The sequence below is a fragment of the Lissotriton helveticus genome, chromosome 3_1 (assembly GCF_964261635.1).
Source record: "Lissotriton helveticus chromosome 3_1, aLisHel1.1, whole genome shotgun sequence".
Taxonomy (NCBI): Eukaryota; Metazoa; Chordata; class Amphibia; order Caudata; family Salamandridae; genus Lissotriton; species Lissotriton helveticus.
The window spans coordinates 1,173,563,186-1,173,583,747 of NC_136061.1; the positions used below are offsets into that span (position 1 = coordinate 1,173,563,186).

Sequence of the window (20,562 nt, forward strand, 5' to 3'; positions counted from 1 at the left end):
CACCATGCGCTCCTGACATGGTTCCCTGTGCTCTTAGATCTGCACACTGTGCCCTCCCTGAGCTCAGTGATCCGTGCACAGCGCTCAGGGATCCGTGCACAGCGCTCAGGGATCCGTGCACAGCGCTCAGGGATCCGTGCACAGCGCTCAGGGATCCGTGCACAGCGCTCAGGGATCCGTGCACAGCGCTCAGGGATCCGTGCACAGCGCTCAGGGATCCGTGCACAGCGCTTCGGGATCCGTGCACAGCGCTTCGGGATCCGTGCACAGCGCTTCGGGATCCGTGCACAGCGCTCCGGGATCCGTGCACATTATATATAGGAAAAACAATGGTTCAGGAGTGGCCTAATTAGGTCCAAAGGAACAAGAAAAAAATTATTTTTCTAGATACTGAATAAAGTAGGGAGCACAGTATGTAGGGCAACATGTGTACTTTTAATCATTATGATTGCAAGTTGGCTTTACACAAGTATGTTCAGGTGCTCACATGAGTGAAAAAGGTGCATAACGTGACTAAATGAAAGTGAAGATACACGAAATATTACAAGAAAAATAACAAGAAATCCACAACGGTATATAGAATGGGGTATTTTCATGGGGGGGTGTTGGCGACGTTTCGATCTTTACTGAGTCAAAATCATCATTAGGACAGGGTGAGCAGTCTGAAATAAATAAGGGAGCAGGTGAATGGAGGAGTGTCTAGCGTACTCTATGCAGGTACAATCTCTTCAATGTAGCACTCCGGTATGGAAGGATGGCTCAGTGGAGTATGGGGACCTCTACATCAAGTACTTGGTTCCAGTTGAGTATTTAGAGGTCCATGGTTTGGATATGCTTGGAGGCGGATATACATATTTAAGGAGGGTATTAGACAGTTGTCCAAGTGGGTCCAATACAGCCTCTAATTCACGTCTGGGACCGTGATTTATTCGCCGTGTTCCGGGCCGGGGAAACTTCCTGCTCCACGCGGCGGTCGCGCTGCGTACTGCTGCTGTGTCCTGCACTCAGTGATCCGTGCACTGCGCTCCGTGATCTGTGCACTGCGCTCTCCGCTAGTGAGTGCCTGTGAACCGTGGCTCTCGGCTGCCATGTGCACTGTCGCTGCATTGTGCAGTGGAGGTGACACTGATAGATGCGCCGCTGCTAAGATGGGTAGATCTTAGGGCGGATCCGGCATGTACTTCCAGAGCATCCCTGGGAGGGAGGGAGGCAGAAAGAAAGAGAGAGGCAGGGCAACAGCGCTGGAAGAGAGGGCGGGGGAGAAAAGAGTGAAAGGCAATAAAAAGAAGCATACAACAGGGTAGGGCACAAAGGGAAGGGGGAGAGAAGAGGAAGACAGGTCCAAGGAGAAAGTGAGCGACAGCTCAATGAAGAAAGAATGAATGAGAGCCGAGACACATGAAAAAAGAAAGACCGAAGGACAGCGAGTTAGAAGGGGGACTAAACCGAAAATGAAAGCTAGAAAAAGTAAAGGAGAGAACGAGAGACTAGGTTGAAAGGCGCAGATCCTGTGAAATTCACTTATTCCTAGTTCCGGTTGGCCATCAGCAGCAGACGTCTCCTTCGCAGCTCCCAAGCAGAAGTGTACCTTTCCTGGCGAAGTCTCAGTGACTGAGGATTCTGGTACAGAGATTGGCTCTTGAACCAGCCCCAGGCGACCTCTTGAGGTTCATTGGCGGACTGAGCATTTCGTCGTCGAGACAAGACACCCAACGAACATCCATCTGTCTATCAGCTCAGAGATCTGCAGAACCCAGGAGTCTCCACAAGGGGCTTTACGCATGAAGCGGGACACCTGCACTGTGCACTGCATTGCCATGGCTGGTACATTAACAACAATGCCCCCGAGACCTGGCCCACTCGGGGGCTTAAATACAACGAAGCGCAGGAGTCCACACTTCTTTTTTTATTTTATCGGCAGGATTCGCGCACCCAGCGTGAATTCTGCTGTTTTTAACAAAAAAAGAATGTTTTTTTTGGCCCAGGGTGAAACACCCCCTGACCAGGCCTAGGGGGTCAGAGTGTTTCTACCCTACCCCCTGTACTTGTTTTTCACTTTTTTTTCCTAATTTCTTGTGACTCGGTAACCGAGTCACAAAAACCCACTTCCTGGCTTAGAGTGTTGGCAGCCAATTAGAAAGAAGTGTGCAAACCCACCAGTGCCCCAGATATCGAAACTATTTCTTTTTAGAATTTCTCAGCAACTACTGAACGGATTTACACCATTTAACAAAAAGGGCTCTTTCTGATCAAGGCCTACATTTTTGCCAACTTTGGTGTAATTCGGCTCAGCAGTTCTGGCTGTAGCTTTGTCTAAAGTTTCCTATGGAAAATAACATGAGGAAAACACGTTTTGGGACCCCCATTTTCTCTCGAACCCAGCTTATCGAATCACCCCGAAACTTTCAAGACAGGAGCTGACCTGAGCGGGCTACTAGTTTTGAAAATTTCTTGAAGATTCGTCAAACGGCGACAAAGTTATTGGGAAAACAAAAACGCTACTCCTATGGAAACTAGTTCCTAACAATACCTACCTACAGTCACCAAAGCAACAGGGGCCAAAAGGAAGAGAACCGCGCAAAAACCCACCAGTAGCAAGAGGAAACAGCCACTCCGCTCCAAACCTCAATCTACACCCCTGAGCTCCTGGATACAAGGAACCATTGCCGTGACCACGGTGCCTATCGAGCAAACAAACGACATTACTGTAGATTTGAGTACACCAGAAGCCTTAGCCCACTCTATCCACACTCAAACTGAGCATATAATTGCCCCAAGTATTCTTGCCAGGCCTGGTGATATCTCAATTGATAACATGGTGGACTCTGTTAATGATTGCATGAAGAACTTGGTTGAGAAACATTTTAATGCCCTTTTGAAACGTTTGGACAGGCTTGAAAATCTGGTAAAGAAATCTGACACTCATAAAAGTTCAGTTAATGTTGCTGATAAAACCAGGGGGGAGCAGCACTTTAAGTCATTGAGAATAACTAGTCAAAGTATCCCACAGCAGATTGATGACCCTATGCCTCCCCCTTTCAATATTGCTTGTGATATGTGTGGTAATCATAAAAGTAATCTTTCTTCCAAACCAATCCCTAGCTTGATGCCTTTGTCAAGTGCAGCATCTGGCCATAATACCATTAGCAATAGCTTGCCTTGCAATTCAGCATCAGTTAACTCTATGCTGTTGGATTCCACACTCCGAAACATTGTAAAGGCACTAAACACTCTTCCCATTTTAGATAATTCTGTTTACAAGCCATCTGCAGATGACCCTCATTTACCACCCGAAGCTTGCCCTTATGTCGTAGTCCTAGCAGGTGTCCCCCCCCTAAAGAAAGATCAAACTGAGTCTTGGGAGCAACTTCGGAACAAGAGTGTCGACTGGTTATCTAAACATAAAGGCCTAGGGACGACAAACGCCGGTGAGATATTAATGGTTCGACGAGTGGGATCTTCCCAAAAGAATATCATAGGGGATTGTATTGTTGTAAACTTTAGACGTCCTCCGTTGGTAAAATGGCTACTGTGAGCACAAATTTCTCATAACAACTCCCCAACTCTCATCCACTCATTACCCCGGGTTTTTTCTATAAACCTCCCCAGATACTATGTAACCTCACTATCCCTACACACACCTCACAGAATAGGTTCGCTGTTCTGGCCAATCTAGAGAGTCTGGACTGACTATCGAACCGATCACTGACTGTTGCACCTGAGTCTACGGAATTTCCAACAGATCACCCCACTACTATCGATCCTAGACCCCAAGATTCTAACATAGGTGTGCTTAGCTGGAACATCGCAGGATTAGCAGCCAAGTTAAATTCAATGGAGTGGGTTGATCTGTTCTATAAATATGACATCTTAATGTTCCAGGAGACATGGTGCACAAAGGAACTATTCCTAGAAGGGTTTGCGTGTAACAATAGCATCGTACCTAGCCCCAAAACAGGTCGTCCATGTGGCGGTCTTTCGACATATATGGATAAATATTTCAGCCGGGGGTAGCATAAAACACCTTGTGACAAACAATGAGAACTTTCAAGCCACGATTTATACACAGGGGGTATCGATTTGTTTCATTAATTTTTATAATAATGATTTTACATCACTACCAAACAGGAATTTTATTAATTTGTTTGAGTTTATCGATAATTTAGAACATCAATATGCACACGATAAACTGGATGGAATTTGCCTAGACGGTGATTTTATGCACAACTTTTTAGTGATACTGATATCATTACCGTGACTCCGGTCAGGGAGCCCACATGTAAAAGAGGGGCGGAACTTCAGAACCACTTATCCTTGTGTAATTTAACCAACGTAATGGAAAAGGTTGGAGTACACCCAAATAACAATCGTCCATTGCCTACTTATAGGGGATGTGGTTGCTCATCTACAATAGACAATGTTTTTAGATCGTCCTCATTGGCAAACCTATTAGTTAAGGCAGATGTTTTATGTACCAGCCAAGGCGATCACAACCCAATTTTGACAATCATCACATTTTCCCCCAAACCTAGTACCGTAAGAGAAGTAGGGGCTAAACATTTAGTGGCATCCACTGATAAATTCAGAGTGATCTGGAAGGGCATAGATAAAGTATTATTTGCAAACATAATAAAGCTGTATCCTTTACTCATAGAAACATGTTTATCAAGTATCACCTTTGATGCAGGGATTATTGAGGCGTTCAGTAGCCTATGTGCTGGCATCAAACATATAATTTTAAAACCAGCCATTAACATTAGCAAGAAACCCAAATGGTTCGATGGCACATGCTCGGGGGCTAATAAAGAACTGCGTGTTGCATTAGCGGCTACACCCAGGGACATAATCCTAGTCAGATCATTAAGAGCTTGCTACAAGAAAGCGACCAGGACATGCAGATGTGTTATTAAAAGAACGTTGGGATAATCTTGCTAGTGCCGCCTCACTCAACGACGGAACTGGATTCTGGAAAGCAGTGAAAGCCATGAGATCTATGGGCCTGAATATTACTCCCATAAGCTGTAATATTACGAGCGAATCATGGGAGGCGCATTTCGCCAGAATCTATACGGTACCCCTAATGACCCCCAACATCAATATGGATAAGTTACTTACCTGTAATCCTAGTTCTCTTCCAGGGGTATCCTCATCAAAGTCATAAGCACTGAATATTCCCACCCACGTGCGGGGACCCCGGAAACAATACAAAAATATATATGTAAATCACATATAACCAGCCCCACATATGTGTATGCACATATATCATTTTTTCTCACACCAATGCAGCCCCAAAACGGAGGCTAAACAATGTCATTACTCATACATGCACTGCAATTAGCAAGGAAATAAAAAACACATTAGATCAAATTGCCCTTGAACTTTGTGTTTTAATGAGCAAAAACACTCATAACTCCTGAAAATTGCTAATAAATAGACATTGTTAGCCACAGGCTGCATTGAAAATCAATTGCATAGAAAATGAAAGCATTTTCAACAAAAAATGGCACCATGCCTTTAAGGCAGCCATGACCCCTGGGTTCCCATTATGCCTCAGGGGTGACAGTTAGGTCAGTTGTTCTTTGTATAACCCTGATGTCAGGGCTCAACCATAAGTCAGAAACACACAAATCTCATTTACCTGGGGAGTCGGGTGGGTTGCTTATGACTTTGATGAGGATACCCCTGGAAGAGAACTAGGAATACAGGTAAGTAACTTATCCTTCTCTTCCAGGGGATCCTCATCAATAGTCATAAGCACTGAATAGAATAGCAAGCCCATCCACCACCTGCAGGTAAATGAGAAATACATGACCCAACCAAAACAATCGTAACAGCCGAGAACTCTGCCGTTAAAAAGATTCCGCAAGGAGGCTTGGCCTACCTGGGTATCTGCTCTAGTGTCAGAATCAAGATAGTAATGTCTGGTAAATGTATGGACGGACCTCCAGGTCGCCGCCTTACAGATCTCAGACATGGGCACATTATGGAGAAAAGCTGCAGTCGCAGTTCTACCTCTGTTGGAATGTGCCTTGGGAGAAAACCCTAGAGTCTTCTGCGCCAATTGGTAGGCAAGCTTGATACACAAAACTATCCATCTTGAAATAGAACGTTTCGAGGCTGCATAACCTGGTCTGATCGATCCATAGTTGACAAATAGTGGATCAGACTTACGTATAGACTTGGACCTATCCAGATATCATTTTAATACCCTTTTCAGGTCCAAAGAATGCAAAGCCCTCTCAGCTGGAGTAGAGGGATTGGGAAAGAAGGTGGGCAGAGAAATGGTCTGATTTACATGAAAATCTGACACCTTAGGAAGAAAAGACGGATGTGTCCTCAGTACTACTCTATTCAAGTGAAACACAGTATAGGGTTCCTTAGAACAGAGAGTTTGAATTTCGCTCACCCTACGAGCCGACGTGATTGGTACCAAAAAAGCAGCTTTCCTGGAAATATGCTGCAAAGTAGCTTTATGAATGGGCTCAAAAGGGGGGGGGCATTAATTTTGATAGCACCAGGTACAGCTCCCAGGGCGGAGAAGGAGGGCGCACTGGAGGGTACACTTTTTTCAACCCTTGCAGGAAGTCCTTTACAGCTGGCAGCTGGAAAAAAGAAGGTTGTGAAGGTGATCGCCTATAAGCTGTTATAGCAGCTAAATGCACCTTAATAGAATTAAACTTTAGACCTGCTTTAGCTAGATATAATAAATAAGGAAGAACAACTTATTCCTGATCCTTAATAGGATGATGACCATTCTGCATACACCACATATAGAAGCGCTTCCATTTACACGCATAAGAATGACTTGTGGAAGGATGTCTTGCTTCCTTCAGTATGGACATGCAGTCCTGAGGCAATCCAAGATGGCAGTCTGTGCAGGAGGAGGTTGATGGAACAGAACACCCACCTGCATATTCTGCTTCTTTGTCCACCATGGAATGGAGGCTTGAGCTGTTTCTGACAGAGTAATCAGGTCGTCCCAGCGAGCTGACTGTTGGTCCCACTTGTCCTCCAGATCCTGCTGAAGAGGACGCATCCGAAGCTTGGCATTCGGGACCAGAAAAATGCATGAAGCCATCGACCCTAGAAGGGAGGCAATTTTTCGCACTTTCTGAACCTTGTTGCGAAGAAGCAGCGGACACTTCTGAGTTATAGAACACTGTCTCTCCTCCGAAGCAAACACTTTTCCTACCTCTGAGTCTAGCAGAGCTCCTAGGAAGTGAATCTTCTGGGTGGGCTGAGAGACTGACTTGCTGAAGTTGACATGTAATCCCAACTGCTGACAGAGTACGATGCAGGTCTGGAATTGATTTCTTACACTGTCTGGGGAAGGACCTTTCAATAGCCAATCGTCCAGATATGGGTACACGAAGGCCCCCCTGCGGCGTAGTGTGGCTGCTACCACTGCGACACACTTTGTGAATACTCGGGGAGCTGACTTCAAACCAAATAGAAGGACCTTGAACTGGTAGTGAGAGGTCCCCACCCGGAACCGAAGGAATCTTCTGTGTTTGTGGGGTATCGGGACATGAAAGTAGGCATCTTGTAGGTCCAGTGAACACATCCAATCTCCCCTCCTGAGATGTGGATATATTTGATGAAGCACCACCATGCGAAACCTTTCTTTCTTGATATGCTGGTTGAGTGCTCTCAAGTCCAGAATGCGTCTGTACTCTGCCTTTTGGCCCTTTTTTCTGACCAGAAAATATCGAGAGTACACTCCATTCCACCTTTGAGCGATTGGCACCCTCTCTATAGCCGACTTCTCGAGGAGGATAGCTACTTCCTTTTTCAGAAGGTTTAGCTGTTGATTTGATGTTGGCATTGGTGGAACGGGTGGAGGCAGGTGTTTGAAACGAAGACAGTATACATTCTGAAGTGTAGTCAACACCCATTGGTCTTGTGTGATGCTTTGCCACTCTGTCATATGATGCGCGACGCTTCCCCCCCACTGGAGTGGTCAACGGCGCTGGGGGAAGGAAGAACTTATTGCTTGGACTGGGACTTGTTGGAATTGTTGCCCTGGCGCGGATTTCCACCTCCTCTGGAATTGCGCCTGCCTCTGAACTGAGACTTCTGCTGCCCCTGCTGGTCCTGACCCTTCTGCCACTGAGGGGTTTGAACCCTCTGTTTAGAAGAGCCCTTATTGTAGGAGCGATACTTCCTCCAAAATTCCTTCTTCTTCTCAAGCCCTACAGCTTTCAGAGTGTCCAACTCTGACTTTATTGGCTGTATTTCCTCGTCAGTACTTGCCCCAAACAAAGATGTTCTCGAAAAAGGCAAGTTCAGGATTCTAGCCTGAGCCTCTGGTTTCAAGGCTGTAAGGCGCAGCCAGGACCACCTTCTGGCAGATATCCCATGCGCATAGCCATGCGCTGCGAGGGTAGCCTTGTCCGCTGCGGCGCCGATGATCTGATTGGAGACCTGACAGCCCTCCAAGAGAATCTCCTCAAAATCCTTTCGGTCGTCTTGCGGGAGTTTTTCGACAAAACGCTGCAGAGAATCCCACAGGGATCTGTCATAACGCCCCAGGAGGGCTTCCGCATTCCAGACCCTGAGAAATGAGGCTGAGGTGTTACAGATTCTTCTCCCCCATGAATCCCGAGATTTGCTTTCCTTATCCGGAGGCACTGTGGAGGAGGAAGCTACCGCACTGGATTTTCTTGCCGCTGCTATAATCACTGAGTCTGGTGGTGGATCGGCCCTGAGGAAAAGAGGATCCCCTTCTGGCGAGTGGTACTTTTTGAGAAACCTCGCTGGGGTTGCCTTTATCGGCACTGGAGTGAGGAATACCTCCATCACGGGTTCTATAATCCCGGGTATCAAAGGTAACAGAGGCTTGGGTGCAGACCTGTGATGGGTGCAGACCTGTGATGCAAAGTTTCAAAGATCACAGAGGTTTTGACTTGAGGAGTTGTCATGGGCACTCCCAGTTTCAGAGCACCTCTGCCTAAAATGTCTTGAAAAGAGAAAAAATCATCTATTGCAGATTGCAGATGGAGGACTGTCCGTCAAAGTCTGAGAATAATCTCTATGAGAGCGGGTCGGGGAAGACGAAGAAGTAGTTGGAGATCTGCGTTCCCGTCTCCTGCTCCTAGACCTTGACCGTAGTCTACTGGAGCGCACTTGGAAGCGTAATTGTTCTCTGGGCTGCAAAACTTGCCTGCCTTGATCTGCTTGCAATCTGGCCGCTGTTTCCTTGTCTGGAGCCCAGTGATGAAGAGGCCTATTCAATCTTGGAGATAGCCTGATGGGAGGAGACTTCTGTGTGTGCTCTGCCGAGAGTGGTAAATCCTCTCACTGTCGGAGGAATAGATGACCACATCTGGCGATCTATTACGGTGAGAAGAACGACAGCCTGAAGAGGATGATGACAGGCTCACTGGAGATGTGTTTCCTCTTGAAGGGTGCTTAAAAGGAGATCTTGTATGGCTCAGAGAAGCACGATCCTCTGAAACTCTCTTAGCAGCATGGCTCATAGACCGTTCTATCGATCTAGACCTTCTCCCTGAGACGGATTCTCCTTCCGCAGCTGAAGCCGACCTTGGAGACCCCTGTTGCGACCGAGGCCTATGACCTGGTGACGGAGTTGGCAAACTCAACGTCTTGGTGTGCTTAGACGCTGTGGATTGGGACTGCGCCGAGGGTTGATGAAGTCCCTCCGGAGTCTTGTGTCCCGAAGACGACCTCCTCTGGGAACGTGAGGGAGAGACTTGCCTCGACGACAGATGCGTTGACGTCGAATGTCGGTGGTGCGATGTCGACGGAGACCTTCGCGGCGTCGAGCGCCTGTGACTGGGCGACGACGGAGGTTGCTTCGACGTCGAACATCGATGATGTGACGTCGATGGAGACTTTCTCGACGTCGATGACCGGACGCCGACGGATGATGCCTCGACGTCAAGCGCCGATGACTGGGTGTCGACGGAGGAAGCTGCGACGTCGAAGACTGATGATGAGGCTTCGACGTCGAGCTCCTATGCTCAAACGGAGACCTATCTCTCGATGCTGCACGTCGCCCTGTTAACGGCAGCGGAGGTACCTTGTCTCTCGACGCTGAAGTCTTCGTCGTTGAAGGAAGGTGACTCGTCTTCGCTGTCGTCGACGGAATCGTCGACACCGATCCCGACGCCGAAGGTGAACAAGTCGGGACTTCTCTCGGCGTCGACCGCGTCCTTTGCTTTTTCTGTCTCTTAGGAGACCTACCTCTCTCGGAGAGTCCATAAATCCTTATCCTCTCTCTATCTTTGAGAGTTCTTCTGGACAAAGTCTTGCAGTGTTCACAGGTATCTGCAGAGTGTGTCTCAGGGAGACAGAGGATACACACAGGATGTGTATCAGTCCTGGCCTTCTTCCCACAGGAAGGGCAGTTGTCAAAAAGAGAAGGCATTTTGACAAAAATTATCCTTTTTTGAAGCTCAAAAAAGGCAGCACTAACTCTCTAAGGTCAAAAACCGTTGAGTGAAAGCAAAAATTGAAGAAAATCACCAAATACTTTTGACAGAAAGTCAAACAAGGTGGAAGCTGTTAAACCAGGGTCCCGACAGAATGAGCCGGAAAGAACAACTGACCTAACTGTCACCCCTGAGGCATGATGGAAACCCAGGGGTCATGGCTGCCTTAAAGGCACGGTGCCAGTTTTTATTGAAAATGCTTTCATCTTCTATGCTATTGCTTTTCAATGTAGCCAGTGGCTAACAATGTCTATTTATTAGCAATTTTCAGGAGTTATGAGTGTTTTTGCTCATTAAAACACTAAGTTCAAGGGCTATTTGATCTAATGTGTTTTTTTATTTTCGTGCTAATTTCAGTGCATGTATGAGTGATGACATTGTTTAGCCTCAGTTTTGGGGCTTGAGGAAAATTGAATTTTGCCCTGTCATGTGTCCCTACGTGTTCCCCATTATATGTTATATGTGCATGATCGATATGCATATTTACCCCCTTGACCGAATAAAGACGCAATTAGAGTTGTGTCCAACGTTAATATGCCAGTTATCCAGTCCTCGTGAAAGCAACGAGTATTAGGCCTATGTTGCCAACGTCTTTTCATTGTGCACGTTAAATCATCGAGTTGTCCCCGTTTCTAGGCCTCACAGGGCCCGGACACCAGATTCAAGCTCAAGTCTCCTGAATCACTCCGAGGAGCGATGCAGCCCCTCCCGCATCCCTGACCCTTCACTTACTTTCTGCCAAGCAGCGCGGTGCCCGGCCTGCCTGCCTGTCTGCCAAGAATATGTTATGCTTACAGTTATCAGTTCAGCTCCCCGGCTTCACATTCCTAGCTAACGAACCGCATAAACATCTTCATCTATAGTCTAGTCTTTCTGTCTCCATGCAAGAGAATTACTGAATTAGTATCCATAGAAGATTCATAGCACACGCAATACATGTAAGAATATATGCATGCACCAGCCTTAGTGACAAGTAGCCTTTCCCCTGATGACATTTAGATTCAAGCAACATGTACTCCAAACACGAGATATCAGATATGCTATAGGTAGGTACATGTCGTCCTGACATCCCAGACTTTAGTCTCCTCTTCTAGTGCTAGAAGTCAGAGCCCCCAGCTCTCCCCAGTTACACGTCATGGCCCGTTTGCGCGCACCAGTAGGTTAAAGGTTCCAGCTGCCCAGGTAGCCCCCTCCATGTATCCACCCACTTATGACACTTCTGTGACGTTTACATCACATGTCTCCGTGCACGCCCTGTGCACGCCTTCTTTGTACGCCCATGTGTTCTTATCTTTCGTTTGTCACTTGTTACGCCTACTGTATTCAATGCAATTGTACTGTTTTACTATATATACTGTATGATGTTAATGTGATATTAGCTGTCCCTTTTTATGCGCGACTTTCCTTTTCCTGTGTCTGTCCCTTCCTGAACCTTTGCAGGTGATGGAACCCAATGGTCCATTGGCTCGAGCCATCTGATTAAAGCCCATACGACTCCGATACCACGGATTCTGCCTCTTATTTATTGAGCTATCCTTTTCAGTTAATGCATAGAAAAATAGTACCGGTAATTAATTATTTATTTACCACAGGCTGCATTGGTGTGAGAAAAAATGATATATGTGCATACACATATGTGGGGCTGTTTACATGTGATTTACATATATATTTTTGTATTGTTTCCGGGGTCCCCGCACGCGGGCGGGAATATTCAGTGCTTATGACTATTTATTAGGATCACCTGGAAGAGAACTCAGGCTTTCAAAGGTAGGACAGGTCCCTTACCTAGAGGGTCCCCCTGAGCTAGTATCACCGTGTAAGGCCCAAGTAACCCCTCCACATTTTTAGGACACCATCTCCAAGGAAGAATCTTAGTGACATTATCAGCCTTGATGACTGGATAAGTCTGTCCAGTCAGGTACTGTCCTGGAGAAACCAGTTTCTCTATCACCATTGTGACAATGGCACCTATATCTTGAAGGGCTTCTACCCTAATCTGAATAATCAAGGGCAGCTGTTGGTATTTTTACATATTGGTAGGCCAAACAGATATGGCTGCAAGGCTCACCCCACCCTCAGAGACTAGTGCTGCTACTGTGTGCACTCTGATGTGCACAGGGCACACTAGGAAGCCCACCGGGAGGAGACCTGCTATTTCAGTGCTAACTGGAGCAGTGCTTGGGGAATCTTTTTGGGACAAGCAGAGTCTGCAGTTTGGTGTGCAGTCTTCTGAAAGTTGTGATGCCATGCCTTTTTTGGATCCCAATTCTTACCTTCGTACCCAGTTTTGGGCTGTGAAGAGTTTTGAGGCCCACACTCCTTAGCAGGTGGTTGGGGACCCTTAGAAGACTCTCTACTTCTATCCTTAGAATGTTCACCCTCTTTCCCCTAGGAAGGCTTAGTAACCCCTTTTTTTCCGTCACCCTAGTCTTGATCCAATGTTCCACCTTCTTCCCTAATTCCTGGGGATAAATTTTACCTAGGTCTCCTAAGTAATAGTGCAACTTTTTTTGAAAACAAATACTTCCCAGACTTTTTCTTAATTAAACTACACAACCCATCTTAGTCATGCACATTGTTACCTTTCAACGAGCCATCTAGTATTTTCACTGAAAAGTCTACAAAATCTACACAGGATTACAGTTTCTTTTGAGTCTCTCAGAACCTGAGCGTGCATTATTCAGTTGTGAGTCCATAACCCTCAATCAGGATAGCATTCATGTGGTCATAGATCTCAGCTTCTGTTCCCTTCAATCTCAGGAGTCTATCCTTGCACATACCAGATAACAGTTCCCAAAGAATAGAGCCGTAATACTTCTGGCTGACCTTTGTGCTACAGGCTCTCTCGAAACCTGTGAACCATTTTGTGATATCACCTTCTGTCTGCTTTGGAACAAGCCCTTTGGGGATTTTAAGGTCAAAGCATTCCTCTGTGTCCCTAGGTATTATGTTGCTGCCATTTATGGGTCCTAAACTAAAATTGAGCCTTTTCCTTTCTAGGACTAGGATCCAGTCCTCCAGGGCTATTCTGAGGGCCAATCTTTCAAGAAAAGCCTCCTCTTCAGGGAGTTCTTCATTGTACCTTGAGTGACCGGAGCCCTCCTCGCTCGAGCCAGGTGCCCTGGCACATTAGGTAGTTTTTAGGGTAGAAGTATTGTATCCTCTCCTCAGAGTTGCGGCATGTTTGGGTCATCTTTCTCACTTGCTATGCCCTGATTCTCATGGTCAGTGGCCTCATCTGTAGGATAGGCCACCTCATACTCTGCCAACAGCTTCTGAAGCGTTAAAGTGGTAGGGTTTGAGCCAGTTTTTATTTTGTATCCTATTCAGAGAGTCCTTAACTGCTCCTGAATGTAAGCTGCAGATAAGGGGTAAGGTAGAACTCATTAGCCACAACCCCTGCAATATCCATTATGACACTAAAGTGGGGAATTTTTGGAAACTAGAAAAAATCCTAACGCAAGTTTTCTTACTCCTAACTATAGTACGTTTTTAAATTTTAAAGGGTTTTAAACTTCAGGGACTTAACCAAGGCCATTACAGTTAATTTGAAAAATTTAGGGGGGAAAAAGGACAATCGGAAAAAAACACAACTTAACTAAAGGCAATTTTTGCATTTACTTGTGTAGTCACTTATTGACCAAGTTTTATCAGAAAACGCAGATTCGTAGATCCTACCGCTCATCCACCAATGTAGGAAGCTGGCTCTATATATGGTGTACTAAAACTAAGTACACTGTGCTGAGAGCCCTGTGGGTACCCAATAGGTTTGCAGATGCAAAAGAAGCTAATACTACCGCTTTCCTTGGTGGTAGTGTGGACGAACAGTTAGGCTTATCAGAGGGCAGTGCTAAGCATTTGTTATACTCCCAGAGACAATAAATGAGAAAGACACTAAAAGAACACATCAGAGACCAAATTAGAAAAATAACACTTCCTTTTATATAGGTTTAAACTCAAGAACTTCATTCAAAGGTAAGTACAGTTTTTGATTGAAATATTCACAGGTAAGTAAAACGTTCAAACCTGTGCGATTTGACGCACAACACAATCCTATGGTAGGAAAAGTCAAAGATGCATAAAGGGAGATGCAGTTTGTTTCAGAGGTTCATCTTCTAGGATCAGAACAGTAGCGGGCCAAGGTTCAAAGTGCTACCAGCAGTTCTTCAGGAACCGCCCGGGTTCTACAGGGAGCAGGGTGCTGGTAGCTGGTGTGCTACGGAGAAGGGGGGGCCTGAAAAGAGGCTACACAGAGGGGCTTACAGGCAGGTAAGAGGGCTCTAAAACAGGGGCTCAGGTCACAAGGTATCTTGGACCACGGGGGAACAGCCGGTTTGCGTGACCCAGGCCAGGGTGCTCGGAATCAGTGGTTAGGTCGGCTGGGCCGGTGCACAAAGATGCACCTTGTGGTCAGGGACAAACGGCTGGGAGAGAATAAATCAAGGCAGCTAGGACACTCTCAAATGGGGCTCAGTGATGCTGATGTCCCTCAACAGCTGCTTGGTCCTAGTGCTGTGAAAATCCTAACTGTTGGTGTTTGGTGCAGGGCGTCTGGTACACTGCTCCGGTTGGTCTTGGTGTCTTCACATTCAGTGGGGAGACAGATCTGACCTCCCAGAGCATGAGTACCTTCTCCTAGTCGTCTGTGGCGTTGGTCAGGCTGGGGATCTCCAAGGCGGTGCCTGTGGACTGCACAGTAATAACTCCTCTACTTCAAGGGAAACTTTTGCTGTTTGTCGAAGTGCTGGCAAGCTACCCAAGGCTTTTGTAGTTCTCCATCTCGCAGGACGAGTCGCTGTCGCGATTGTCTAGAGAGGGTTGCAGACAGCAGGGTTTTGTGCCAAAGTTCTGCTGCAGTTATAACCAAGCAATCCTTCTGTTATTCCGTCGAATCTGAGTTCTTGGGTTCAGGGGTGCCAGCTAAATACTCAATGTAGGGGTGTTTACGGGGAATGACAGGTAGTAGCCAATGGGCTACCTACCTTAGGTTGTCCACACCGTCTACATGACCACTTCCTGTGGTAAGTGGGCATAACTGACCCTAGAAGGCTAATTCTATTGAAAACAACATGACGGAATCTAAAAAGTGGGGTCCACAGCAGCTGGCCAGCCCTAGCGGTGATGCCGGCTGAATGTGAAAACAACAAGTGATGGACTGAATGTGGATCAATGTCACACACTCCCCCAGTCAAAAGATCTGGGCCCAAATCCATCGTTTTTTTGCACTCCACACCACCCTGGGTTAGACAATGGCGATATGCAAATCAGCTCTGACCCTGTTGCCCCATGGGAACAGTCCAGTCCGAACTACAAAAGCCATGTCCTTCCCAGAACGGAATCAAGCATGCGAGGACCGGACCGGACTCGAGGTAACACCTCTCTTCAGCCCGGCTAGCTTGATTCCAGTGGTGTGGAGTGCCTGGGACCCACGCCTGGGCATCCCCAGCGCACTTAGGGCGGCAATTGCAAAAACAACAAGTGATGGACTGAATGTGGATCAATGTCACACACTCCCCCAGTCAAAAGATCTGGGCCCAAATCCATCGTTTTTTTGCACTCCACACCACCCTGGGTTAGACAATGGCGATATGCAAATCAGCTCTGACCCTGTTGCCCCATGGGAACAGTCCAGTCCGAACTACAAAAGCCATGTCCTTCCCAGAACGGAATCAAGCATCCGAGGACCGGACCGGTTTCGAGGTAACACCTCTCTTCAGCCCGGCTAGCTTGATTCCAGTGGTGTGGAGTGCCTGGGACCCACGTCTGGGCATCCCCAGCGCACTTAGGGCGGCAATTGCAAAAACAACAAGTGATGGACTGAATGTGGATCAATGTCACACACTCCCCCAGTCAAAAGATCTGGGCCCAAATCCATCGTTTTTTTGCACTCCACACCACCCTGGGTTAGACAATGGCGATATGCAAATCAGCTCTGACCCTGTTGCCCCATGGGAACAGCCGGGCTGAAGAGAGGTGTTACCTCGAAACCGGTCCGGTCCTCGGATGCTTGATTCCGTTCTGGGAAGGACATGGCTTTTGTAGTTCGGACTGGACTGTTCCCATGGGGCAACAGGGTCAGAGCTGATTTGCATATCGCCATTGTCTAACCCAGGGTGGTGTGGAGTGCAAAAAAACGATGGATTTGGGCCCAGATCTTTTGACTGGGGGAGTGTGTGACATTGATCCACATTCAGTCCATCACTTGTTGTTTTTGCAATTGCCGCCCTAAGTGCGCTGGGGATGCCCAGACGTGGGTCCCAGGCACTCCACACCACTTGGAGTCAAGCTAGCCGGGCTGAAGAGAGGTGTTACCTCGAAACCGGTCCGGTCCTCGGATGCTTGATTCCGTTCTGGGAAGGACATGGCTTTTGTAGTTCGGACTGGACTGTTCCCATGGGGCAACAGGGTCAGAGCTGATTTGCATATCGCCATTGTCTTACCCAGGGTGGTGTGGAGTGCAAAAAAACGATGGATTTGGGCCCAGATCTTTTGACTGGTGGAGTGTGTGACATTGATCCACATTCAGTCCATCACTTGTTGTTTTTGCAATTGCCGGCTGAATGTGGGCACACGTCCTAATCTTATCAATTTCCCTGCCTGTCTTGCCACCAAACAGTGGGGTCAGAACAGGGGGATTAGCACCTCCACTATCTGGAGACGCCTGTTGTCGCATAACAGAGGCAGCAGGGCCTTTGAAGCTTCCCGCCCTGGAATGCCCATCCTGCTTGGAGGATACTGCTTTGTTCCTGACCTCCAAGAGCGAAGGCTCTCATCTCAGAACATCAGAAACCTATCTATGGTGGCACACTGATAGAGACCAGTTAGTCAACACACTAGTAGTCAATAGGTTTTCAATAGGTTTTCAAGGGACACCTCTAAGGTGCAATCTACATGCATTCATTAATAAAACCAGCACTGGCATCAGTGTGGGTTTATTTTTTGGTACCAAACACCTTGGGGTACAGCGAAGCCATTATATAGATCGGGAACTCTTAATCACGAGTGTCCTATGTTAAGCACTGGTTGGTTACATAATCTGGTCCTGCCGTGAGTAGCCCGTCACCCCCCACTTCCCCTAATTCTCTGCAATGCTGTACTGTATTGGAGGGCTGCGCTTCATACCACACACAACATCACACCTTATGTCCCCAGTATGCCTCTATGCGGTTGCTTACCCCATTAGGCAGGCTCACGTTGGCGAGATTGGTGCCCTGGGAAGCTGTGGGGGTAACCACATTCAGTGATCTGTTTGAAGATGGTTTGTGGGTTATTCGATCAAGCCTTTTTACAGATCCATGGCCTGCCTGGGACTCTTTTCATTACAAATGCACATATTTTACACTATATTCGTACACATTGATCACCAATGAGTTCAGAACCAAATGCACATGCATTAGTTAAAGCAGTCAACAAAATGAAAACCGGAGACATTTAGTCAAACGTCTTTATAAGCGCCTAAGTTCACACTTACACATTTCACTTACACCACTGAGGGCCCAGTGGGAGACTGCTTTTTTTTGGCAGTGTACTCCATGACAAAGAATGGAGCTTTTTGCTGGAGTATCCCAGCTTAATATCGTGCACCATGTGGTTTAAAGTCAGTTTTCATTGTTACATAGGGCATACTTCAAACCCACAAAATTACACAGGATCTTCCCAGGCCTCCCTTTCTCATGCCCAGGCTGACGAACAGACAATGCAGGCTTTATTGCATATGTTATGGTCCTGCCCCACGTTGCTCACCTATTGGGAGGAAAAGTAGGGAATCCCTGGCATCCGTTACAGGGTAACAGCACTGGGATACAGTAGAACATTGTATATTGGGTCTCTAGTCTAGACCCATTTCATTAAAAACTGAAACATTTTGTGGACCTAGCACTTCTTGCCAATTAGCAAATTACACACTGCTGGACCTCCTCCAACATGCCTCCTGTGTCTGGTTGGTGTGAGGCGGTCTGGAAATGGGGTTCCCCAGAGAGCTCATCGCTAGACAGAGAATAATATAGAGGACTGCGTAAGCGGCCTATAGCTCTGGCATGGGATACCATTTTGGAACTCCTTCAGGCACACGGAGAAGACAGTGATTGAATCTGTGCACGGAGTTGGTGGCTGACCGGACCGGGGCTTCCACCCCTGGCGTGTCCTCTACTCCTTTCATAAACTAAACAGTGTCGACAAGAATCAAAAACACAACTGGTTGGTAGTGAATGTTTCACGGATCTCCAACCGACCCCTGCCCCCACCACGTCTTCAACAAGGCCGACTCCACCATCGCACCCCAACTCCGGAACATCAACACCTCCTTCGACACCGCCACCTTCCCGGAGAGCTGGAAGCAGGCCGAGATCAGCGCCCTACTGAAGAAACCAACAGCGGACCCCACCGACCTCAAGAACTTCCGCCCCATCTCGCTCCTCCCTTTTCCTGCCAAAGTCATCGAGAAGATCGTCAACAGACAGCTTGCCGCCTTCCTCGAGACGAACGGATCCCTCGACCCCTCGCAGTCCGGTTTCAGAGCCAACCACAGCACCGAGACCGCCCTCATCGCAGCCACCGATTACATCAGAGCCCTGCTCGACAACGGGGAAACAGCGGCACTCATCCTCCTGGACCTCTCTGCAGCGTTCGACGAGGTCTGCCACCGCACCCTAGTTCAACGCCTCAACAACATCGGCATCCAAGAGAAGGCACTGGAGTGGATCATCTGTTTCCTCGCCGGAAGAACCCAGAGAGTCCGCCTCCCCCCGTTCAGATCCGAGGCCACCGAAGTCATCTGCGGCGTTCCGCAAGGATCATCACTCAGCCCCACCCTCTTCAACGTCTACATGAGACCTCTTGCAACCATCGCACGCCAACACAACCACAACATCATCACCTACGCCGACGACACCCAGCTGATCCTCTCCCTCACCAGAGACCCCAACACCGCCAGAACCAGCCTACACGAAGGGATGAAAGACGTCGCCGAGTGGACGAAGAACAGCCGCCTAAAACTGAACTTGGACAAGACGGAAGTCCTCATCCTGGGACCATCACCCTCCGCCTGGGACGACTCCTGGTGGCCCCCCGCCCTGGGCAGCGCACCCAAACCAACGGACCACGCACGCAACCTGGGCTTCATCCTGGACTCCTCCCTCTCGATGACCAGACAAGTCAACGCCGTCTCCTCATTATGCTTTCACACCCTTCGCATGCTCCGCAAGATCTTCCGATGGATCCCGACCGAAACCAGGAAGACGGTCACCCAGGCACTCGTCACCAGCCGACTGGACTACGGAAACACCCTCTACGCCGGAACCACAGCCAAGCTACAGAAAAGACTCCAACGCATCCAGAACGCCTCCGCCCGACTCATCCTGGACATCCCCCGACGCAGCCACATCTCCGGCCACCTGAGGGACCTGCACTGGCTCCCCGTCAACAAGAGGATCACGTTCAGGCTCCTCACCCACGCACACAAGTCTCTCCACGACCTGGGCCCCAAGTACCTCAACGACCGTCTGACATTCTACACGCCCACCCGCCAGCTACGATCCACTAGCCTCGCCCTCCCCGCCGTGCCACGCATCCGAAGAGCCACCGCCGGAGGCAGATCCTTCTCCTACCTGGCGGCCAAGACCTGGAACTCCCTCCCCACCCACCTTCGGCTGACCCAGGACCATCTCGCCTTCAGGAGACAACTCAAGACCTGGCTGTTCGATCAGTAACGGACCCCCTCCCCCAAGCGCCTTGAGACCCTTCCGGGTGAGTAGTGCGCTATACAAGTGTTATGATTGATTGATTGATTGATTGCTAAACTCATGGCGCACTGGTATGTAGTCTGGGCGATTCTATAAGGTTCCAATCACGCTCAGCCTAATGTGGTCCTATTGCCACTGGGCTGCGTCCAAATAATTTATTTCGAAAAAGATGGACAAAAGACGCTTTGTGCTACCTATGTGGGTGTAATCCAACACAAGACAAGGTTAATGTTTAAAGCTTGCAAGATGTCTCTCAGGCAGAAAGGTTGAAAGGGTAAACCATCTAGGGGATAGCTTGCAGTTGACTGGCTCCACAATGCCGGAGGGCTGTTGATTGGATCCTCAATGCCGGAAGTTAATTGCCTGAA

General features: G+C 48.0%; 1 protein-coding gene across 2 annotated transcripts in view; it reads right to left on the bottom strand.

Moving 5' to 3' along the window:
* The window catches only part of NCAPD3 (non-SMC condensin II complex subunit D3), a 764,397-nt gene that overhangs the window by 456,233 nt on the left and 287,602 nt on the right, over positions 1-20,562 (bottom strand). The gene's annotated exons all lie outside the window — the stretch shown is intronic.